Source organism: Prorops nasuta, unplaced genomic scaffold (genome assembly GCF_024137725.1).
Source record: "Prorops nasuta isolate Cenicafe-Biocafe unplaced genomic scaffold, Cenicafe_Pnas_1.2 PNAS00030, whole genome shotgun sequence".
Lineage (NCBI taxonomy): Eukaryota > Metazoa > Arthropoda > Insecta > Hymenoptera > Bethylidae > Prorops > Prorops nasuta.
In genome coordinates, this window is record NW_027116827.1 from 2,102,188 (window position 1) to 2,108,556 (window position 6,369).

Here is a 6,369-nt window from a genome sequence, read left to right on the forward strand (position 1 = left end):
TCCGAGTAACAGCTGCTACACTTTTCGAAATCTCAATGTTTTCCAAATGATCAATAATACTTTCGGTGAAGCGAGCGATATAGAGCAGTGACCTATAACACTTTCATCAGTCTTAAACTCTTATAAGAAAAAAGAAGGATTCTCACGAGCCCCGTTCACACCACTCTTCGACTCGAGCGGAGATTCTTGCTTCGAGAGTCAATTTGCAGCTTCTCTATAAAGGCAGAAATATAATGCAGGTAAGATCGAAGGTGAGACGGAAGTTGATGATGGAAGAAAATGAGGAAGAGACCGGAGGAGGCTTTCGAGAGTTTAGAAATTTGCACTAAAAGGAGACACAATGCGAAAGAGGAGTGGATCGGTGCAAGAGACAGTTGACACTTTACGGCAGTCAATAACTGTTTCGCCAGACGTGCCAATTCGAATTTTATTGTTTTTGTTGGTCGACCAGACCAGCCGCCGTTCGTCCTTGCCGATGACGACGACGCGACGCTCGGGTTAGTGATCCCCCGAGCAAGCCCAAACGATATTCAAGGAAAACCCGCGAAGAATCGCACGACGTGGTCCTGCAATTTCTCCTCCCGAAGACTGCACGCTGGTACAAACGGATGATTGTTTAAAATGGATATTGTCTTGGAGGAAAAGTTGGATAGTCCAAATGGTAAACGCTGTATCCACCTTGGGCGGGGTGGGAGCAAAACATTGTGTAATTCGATCGGGTCAAGTTTTGTCGATGCCAGTAGCAATACGAGCTCTCTCGGTGACACTGCTCCGGGGGCCAATTTACGCACGCACACAAGGAGCAGCGGTAAGCTTGTAGACTGGAGGTAGAGACGGTGGCTTAATAGGCGCAGTGTAAAGTCAACGTGAAGCATTGACTGGGTCATTGGATCGGCATTTAAATTGACACTTCGAAATATCGCTTGTAAGCCTTCCCCCCTCCTCCATTGAATAAATTCTACCTCGAGCAGTCCAGCGTGCTCGAAATTTCGAAAAACGCGTGGACGGGGCTCATCGGCAAGGGACGAAGTAATTTGGAGAACAAGTATATAGTATATACATATGTATATAGAGAGCTATAGAGGCTGATAACGAGACGACGTTGAAAAATGCTGTGGAATCGAGCATCGGGAAGGAATAGGCGAGATCTCGCGGCTTCCATACGAGGGCCGGGGTTTGTTATAAGTCGTTGCGTCGGTGGTGGGGCTAATAACAATAATGATAATAATAGGGCTAAGCGAGCACACGGGCTTTGACATAATTATGATAGCGACGGTGGTCTCTGGCTATGAGTTTTACGATCCATTCAACGGGGCAGCTTAAAGCACCCGAGCACGTCCATTACCGGGATTTGCATTTTACGAGTGAGCAGCCAGAGGTGAAGGAGAGAGACTCCGCCGACTCCGGCAAAAGGCGAGGCGAGGCGAGGCGAGGAGACCCAAGCACCGAGCACCGCCCCTCGGGCCAATTGGGAAAGGTGCCCCGTACTCGCGACTTATCGCTTATATTTATTTACGCGTGTTTATTTGAACTTTTCTCCCAAAGAGAGAAGCACACACACGTACACACGCAAACGTCTATATCCCCCCCTCCCCCACCACGCTTCCTTTATTTTATTTTAACCAGTATAACGACTCGACCAACCCGATCCTCCGTCTAGATAGCGCACCGCCACCGCCAACACAATTTTAAGCAACCCTCCTCGCGAACACTTTTCCCTCACTCGGCCGGCGGTACCACCGCCACCACCCCCGCTACCACCACCGCGCATCATCCTCCACTCTTTTATAGCTCTGCGAAGCACCAAAAATTGCATTACTCCTATCGAGATAATCAAAAACGTCGTTAATATAGTTGGAAAGACGGCAAATGATGCGCCAACAGCACGCTTTTTTATTATACTCTTATCTCGTTACGCCCCGCACGTAGGCCCTGGCCCTCTTATATATATACAGTCTGCGTGAAACCGCCAAAAATTGCGCTATTCGAATAATGTTAATAATAGCGTTGAGACGAGTTGACGGTAGGTATAAAATTTGGATAAGATCACGGGTAGAGCGGCGCGCGGTTTTAGCGATTACACACTTTTTCCTCGATTTGTTCGGCAGGGAACGCAACGCTTGTGGAGCGAGGAGAAAAAGTGGCACTTTGCGCAGAGAAGAGCGTTCGATGTAAAGGGGACGTACGGAGCTGGTAGGGTGATCCGCGGTCACGAAAGAATCCTCCTCCTCCTTCTGTTCTGCAACGAACCAGGTGAGCTTCTATATAAACGCGCGTAATACCGCGATGACAACCCAGTTTAATTAAATTTCATATAGCTTTGCTTTTTCGTCAGCGATATAGACTGACGCGCGAGTTTCGCTCGAGCGGATCTTCTGGGGAATAGGGCCGGACCCGTGCGTTGGCGGGGAGTCGGCTGGGGGGGGGGGGGGGGGTAGGGTGGTTCGAGGGCCAACGTTCGGAAACAGGTGATTCCGAACATTGGCCCTTATCGATCGCGTGTGTTATACAGAGGTGTGTATATATATATATGTGCATAGGCGAAAGGGATCGAAAGAGGCTCTGCTACAAAGTTGTGTATATATATATATATATATATAAATTAAGGGGTAGGAGTGATCGAGTTTGAGAAAGAGGAGAAGGGAGGGGGAGGGGGGGGGGAGAAGGAAGGTAAAAACGGTGTTTAGTGTTGGGTACTCGCGAATGCGTTGAACATTGAGGTTTCGGTCGTTTGGGTGGCTGCCTGCCCGTGTTACCCGATGCCCCCTTCACCTTCGATGCATAGGGCTGCACCCCCGCACGCACCAGCGAAAAAACTGCATACGCGTACGATAAAGGGGGTGCGTGCCTGAGGGCTATCCTTATGGGGCTTGGGGAGGCCATACAATACTTTAGTAACCCCGTAATACCTGCTGCCCCTTTCAGGTAGGTAGGCCGATATAGAGTATAAAGTAGCTAGGCAGTGCTGTTTCACGTGCAGCCGAGATTAAGGGCTGCCAAGAGAGAGGGACCGTGTCGAAAGGGATCAACCGATATCTCGAGGATACCCCGCCGACATTTATTCACCTCCCAACTCCCTTCCTCCATTGTCTTTATTCTCTCTCTCTCTCTCTCTCTCTCTCTCTCTCTCTCTCTCTCTCTCTCGCTTGCATGGTCCTTTCTGTGTTGGCCAATCGATGATAGAAATCGCACCTTGGCCGATTCCGTGAGCGCGGAATTGCTTCTCGCCAAACTTGGCCAAACTTTCGGCATGATCCGCGCAGGGGTGCATAAATCGACGGTTTGCCGATTCGGTCGTTTAATGGCCGAGCTTCGCTAGCCCCACCGACGCGACGGAGGCCCTATTTATACTGCGAAATTCCCGGAACAGAGCTCGATAACATCGAACTCGACTCGTAGTCCTACGAAACAGGACTAACCATTATTTCCGCTGGATTCGTGGCGCAACGGCTGCACGCACATCCGCATTCAATCAACCACCCCCAGCCCCCCAGCCCCCCAGCCCCAAGCCCACCTACATTATCCTCTTTTCTCTTTCTCCTATCTATCCTTTCTTTCCCTTTCAACTCAATTCCGCCCTATCTTGATTCCCTGCCAGGAAAAATGCAGACCTCCAGCTTTGCCAGGGCCAATCCCATCTCTCTATCCAAGAAAATTGCAATCAAACCTCTCCAACTTGGTCTTGGACTCGTTGAATTTCTCTCGAATAGCAAGGTAAGTCTTTTTAGTCGATTACAAATCTCGCGGATGACCGTCATCGTGGAACGGGGACGTCCGATGTCAAGGTCCTCTATGATTTTGGCACCTAACTTCGTTTCGGTTCGCTTCTTCGGAAGACACTGAAAATCTCCGATGTTCATCCGTTGGCTCTTCTCTTTATTCGCCAAACAATAAAACCTTAACGACCATCAGGGTCAAGGACGGAGAATTTCATTATTTTCTCCCTGTCAATTTTTCTTGTTTCTTTTATTATGCTCTCTATATAATAAAGGACGACTCTATTTATCTCTACCACAGAATTATATGCAAAATGGTCGGAGACTTGGAATGTCTCTCGCATCAACGATATCGAGCGTGGTTGAGGAAAAGAAGCGCGAGACGAGATAGATTTCTAGGAAGACAATATTCTCAATGAACGGTCGAGACAGTGGCCAGACGATACAATGATGGATCAATCTAATTCGCATGCCCAGACGTGTTTCGTACACCGCCCACCGTCTTCGCGTACCTCGCCCTCGGCCTTCACCTGCCTTTCCACCACGCATTCTCCTCTCTGCTACGGTTATTCTCCCTTCCCCCTCTCCCTCCTATTTCAACTACCATCAAAACAGCACAATAACAGATTTGTTTTCGACAGTGAGGTAAGCCCCAATCACGTCTGTCTCGAAGTTTCCTCTAGGATTTTCGAGGTCGTGAAACCAACGACGCTGAAACAAAAACTACGAATTTCGATCGTAGGGAGAATGTTTCTCGGTCTGACCAATCTAAAACTTTCGTTCTTTTTCTACTAGAATTTGATCCTGGCGCTAAGCCACCGATGCAAAAGCAATTCACGCTTTAACGAACGTCTCGTTAAATGTGAAACTATCAGTCGTGGTCGTCTCGATTTTAGTCATTTTAAAAGCGGTGAGTCAGATCCCAGCTGTTTTAGCTCACTCTGATAAGAGAGGTTTCTCGGGGAGTCGGTAAAGCAGAGAGTTATAAGTTATTGACTTTGGATAAGCGGTCGAAGAAGAAGAGTTTCGTAGAGCTTGAAATTTTTTGCAAGTTACAGGGTAAAGTGTCAGAGGTCGTTGGTCGTCGGTGCGCGTTGGCGAATGGTTGGTAAAGTTAAAAAATTGTAAGTAGACGAGGTGGCGATTCGGGGGGGATCGTGTTAGTTTATTATGGAAGATGCAGGGGAACTGTTGAGATTTGCATCTGAAGAAAAAAAAATTAAGTTTAGCTTCTTCTCCTACTCTCTCTCTCTCTCTCTTATTTCCTCTTCCAACCCGCAAACTCAGTTTTGGCCATATTTAGCCCAACCTAAGGGTCAGGATAGTACAGGACCCGTATTAATCCCGTTTAGCATCTTAGCAGTCGAAGGTCTCAATTCTGCTCTCACATTGGCATCGCTCGGAATTGGATGGATCGAACTGACGCAGAAGTCGACTCGAGAGGGGCGAGAAAGGTGGCGCGTGTTTTTCGTCGAGTCATATACTTAGCGTGCATGCTTCACTGCCTTCGACTTTGTTCTCCCACCAAAGTGAAAAGGACGAGCGAGAGGAGAGAAGAATGAGCATTTAGGGAAAGGTTCCATTGGATGATAGTGTACACACACACACACACACATACAAATAAAAACGGTACGATTCTGCGTAAAAAATGACGGGCCGAGTAAAAGAGACCCGGGTCTCTGTAGTATGTGAGAGATGTACAAAGAGAGAGAGAGAGAGAGAGATAAAGGGAGGGGGTGGTTGGGGATTTCGGTGAAGTTAAAGGAGAAAGGAGCTTAGGGAAGGATGGGACGAAGATAGGAGCCTTGGCTCATAATAGGAGGAGAGGCCGGCGCCTCTCGCAGCATCACCACGTGGCATGCGGCCAACTACCGTCTCCTGATCAATATGCTTACAACTAGCTCGCCTCTCTTTCTCTCTTTCCTGTCTTTTCATCCCCTTTACCCTTCTCTCCTCGCTTCCTCTCCTTCTCCATTCCGAGTACACCAAGAGCCGCAAACATTATCGGCGATGTTGAAACGCCGTTATTACAACCTCTTCGCTGGAGAGTCAAACTAGAAAGAGAGAGAGAGAGAGAGAGAGAGAGGTCTTTTCTCCACTCTTACGAATCTCGAAGCTTCCAGAGTAACGCTACTAACCCGCACGATTTCAAACATTATATCAATCCCCACAAATAAGGATACTACCACGCAAACTTTCATACAGGTTAATAGATATCGAGGAAAGCTTTTAAGAGTTTAATTCCTGTAAAATTCAAGCGGCTGGAAATCACGCCTCGTGCACGTGGTTAAATCTCAGGTGGGTGAAATATTGCCGGGAGAGGGCTCTAAACTTGAAGGAAGGAAGGAAGGAAGGAAGGAAGGAAGGAAGGAGGAAAAGACTAGTTTAGTTGGGATTATCCGGGCGTATTGCGACTGCGCTCTAGCTAATCGTACGATGGAAAAGGTTGAGAGGAAAAATCAGGGAGATTCGCGAGTTGGTATGGGAAATTTGAGGCAGGATGAGAGTAGACTATCGCATTATAGCTGGGGGACCAGCACCCAGCACCCAGCACCTATATAAAGTTACCGGGGAATTTAGCCGGTCATAGTACCTATATCTCGTCGTGGGTGGGTTAATAGTGGATGTCGACGTTGGCGGTGCTGGTGGAGCT